We start from the raw sequence: 3,538 nt of genomic DNA on the forward strand, positions 1-3,538 counted from the left end.
TGCAGTGCAACATTTTGAATGTAGTAATGTTCACTCAGCAACTACAGACAATACATATTTTCATGGAAAACATGAGAATCGTGATCTCAATTCTTGTGGAGGAAAATGTTTGAGCATATTTGAGCAAGAATCGTGCAGCACTACAAAATGTATTTTTTTGGAGCACACACCTTGGCGATGATGATCATTTGGTAAGCTGCTAGCGGCAGGGTGAAGGTGCTACGGAGAGCCATGATGGAGCAGACAATGCTGAGCCACCAGGGCCTGCTGAACACCAACCAACAACTCCTCCGTCAGCTGGACAGGGGTGGAGGCTGCTAAACTCTCGTACCAGCCTCCGGCTCCCACACCTCCACCACCACCGCTGCTGGAGAAGCGCCTGGACAGATGGAATCTCTGTTTGTCTGCGTGACGTAAACTGGAGAAGATCTTCCCTGCGCTGATGCAGCATCCAGCTGTGATGCCGACAGGTTCGCAGCCCAGGGGTTTCGGTTGGAGGGGTTGTAGTAGTGTCAGCGGGTTGGAGGTGAGAGCAGCAGCAGCAGCAGAGCCGAAACTTCTTCTGAGAGTCAACCTGACTACTACAGATCCCCTATGACACAGCATCGTCGCCTGTTAATAACAACACACACAGAACAAGTTACTGTCAAAACTGTGATTATTACAGTAGTTTTGCCTGCTTTTCTAGTGGATTGATTCTCAAAGTGGGGTCCAGGGACCCCTAGGGGTCCTTGAGAGTTCCAGGGGGTCCCCAGATACTAGATAGATCGTAAGGAACCAAATGAGAACTTCCATGAAATTAAAATGGCTGAGAATCACTGCTAGAGCCGTAAACATCTTCTCTTATGGGTGTCCCTGGTCAAATATCCTGTCTCGTACGAGAGGCAATGGAGTCTCTCGCGAGGAGCGTAGCAAATGCTGCCAGCCCCTAAACCTCTTCGGATTCTTCTTATACAGTATATGGTTCACTATGCCTGTCGTGATGACAATGCCAGCCAACTGAGTACATATATATCACCATGACGATGCCAGGCGTGCATATCCTATCCATATATGAGGTTTCTACTACTGTATAGGTTGTCTCCATATAATGGAGCTCTATGAACGTGAAAGCCTTCGTAACAGCGAGCCTTTTACCGACTTCAGCCATTAGCATGTGCACAATATTTATCCATTTGTAACAAATACAAATGTAACCTTACCAAATATATGCTTACATATGTAAGCATATTATGTAATGCTTACATATGTCTCACAAGAGTTCACAATTCATTAATGGATTGGATTCTAATCCCACTTTAGAAACACATGTATAGGCTACAGGTTTTGAATTACTGTTATGGATGGATTCATTTTATATTTTTATTCGTGTTTCAACTGAGAGGGACGTTTATGTCAGTTGCTAAAATGACTACTGAGATATCAAGCAGTGCTATTTGAGCAGGAACTACTGGTAAATACAAATACTAATTAAATAAATGCATGCTATATACTACCCTGCAAGGCAACATATGCAATCAAGACTTCATTGAATGACAGTTAGCTTAGCAACGCTATAGCAGTCAGACCGATTCAATGATACTCACTCAGTCACGGTGACAATAAAATACGAATAAATAAGCCCTTTAGTGTATTTAGTTTAGCTATAACGATATATTGGACTCGGAAATATAATGAATCTGTAATTGTAATGAATGACACAGAAAACATAAAAAAACGTGACTCAGAAGTTAATGGAGGATAAACAGGAAGTAAAACGTGTCACCTGCAGTGCAGTGAGGTCTATGAGGGAGGTAGCCTATTAGTGACTGACTGCCATCTATTGACAGGATTTGGTACCGCAGCTAAAACGTCAATGTATTCAATAATGCTTGAATGCCTCCACAAAGATTGTTACAACAAAACACCAAGATCATTTAAAACATAATACATATTTTGGCTTTTCTCCTTTTTTTGGAGACAGAACAATGCTACTGTTCTTACCTACGAACAAATAACAGCTAAGAAAACCTTCTTAAAAGTGGGTCTAAGAACAGATTTCCTTTGCCGCATGAAGATGATGAGGCCCATTGCACCTGCACTTGCATAAACAAAAAAGCAATCTCAATAACTAAATAAAAATAAAACAAAACATTATTTTGTGTATAATCCTTTGGTTTTCAGTTCCGTTTCCTTTCCTCTTAGATACTGGTCTGTATAGCATTCATGTATGTTTCCCAAAGCTGGACGAAATCGTTCTGCGTACCTCTAACAATATACGTAAGTCTTTCCAGTCCAATACAATTCAAAATGTCCATCCTCAATGTTGGAGCGTCTGTAGAAAGTTCTTTGGATATATTCCAAGTATACAGAGTTTCGCATTTTATAGAGAAACTTATAGTTCTAAACATTTCTGACAGACACGTTAGAACTTCATTCCAAAATATTTGTATCTTAGGACACTCCCACATACAATGAAATAGAGTATCTTTCTCTGTTAAACATTTAGTACAAACATATGATCTGGAATACCTTTCTCTGTTAAACATTTAGTACAAACATCTGGCATAGTGGAATTACTAGCCAGTCAGCAGACATATGATGAAGTAGCCTACATTCTCATTAACCATTTATATTGAAGTAGTTTGAAACTTGTGTTTATTGTCTATTTATATGTTCTTTTAAACATGCCTGTTTCCACTCTGTCATCAATGTCTTCTTGAATGTCTAGTTTCCAAGAATATAATTTGTCAGTACTGTAATCAACTGTGAATCCTATAGTTCAAAACAAGCTCGTAAATTACAAAATATAGAACTAAATACTATTCTACTATACTATTGTCACATGCCAACTACATGTCATTGTTCCCAATGTACACATTTGTACCTCTGTGATTATTCCAAAGCAGTTTAACTTTATACCAATCATTTATAATAAAATATTGAAATATTTGATTATCCCAATCCGCTTCAATGCAAATATCAAATAATAATGTAAAAATCGAAAAACTAATTGTTATCACATACAAACTACATGTTATTGTTCCTAATGTACACACATGTATCTCTGTGATTATTTCCAAGTTGTTTAACTGTGCCAATAATTTACAATACAAATATTTAAGTATTTGATTATCCCCACAATAAGTGCAACCTCGTGCTTCTTACTGCTTACTGGTTACTATTATAAAAATAAATGGGGGTAGGGGGTTGTAGAATTCATTGATCTCAAGTAGGTTAATAATACACTGTGTGTGTGTGTGTGTGTGTGTGTGTGTGTGTGTGTGTGTGTGTGTGTGTGTGTGTGTGTGTGTGTGTCTATTTCTGTGGTTGCAGCTATGTGTGTCTGTCTTTAGGAATGAGACCAGACTATATTACACCCAAGCTATAGTGGTCCCTCCCTCAGACACTGTGCAACAGCTGATGTCACTGCTGCTTAAACTTAAACACACACACACACACACACACACACACACACAACTAGGCCACACCCACACTACAACCTGACCCCCCCCCCCCCCCCCACCATGTGTCTCTAGAGAGCAGAGCCAGGCAGCAG

The sequence above is a fragment of the Protomyctophum bolini genome, assembly GCF_963924005.1.
Source record: "Protomyctophum bolini genome assembly, chromosome: 10".
Classification (NCBI taxonomy): domain Eukaryota; kingdom Metazoa; phylum Chordata; class Actinopteri; order Myctophiformes; family Myctophidae; genus Protomyctophum; species Protomyctophum bolini.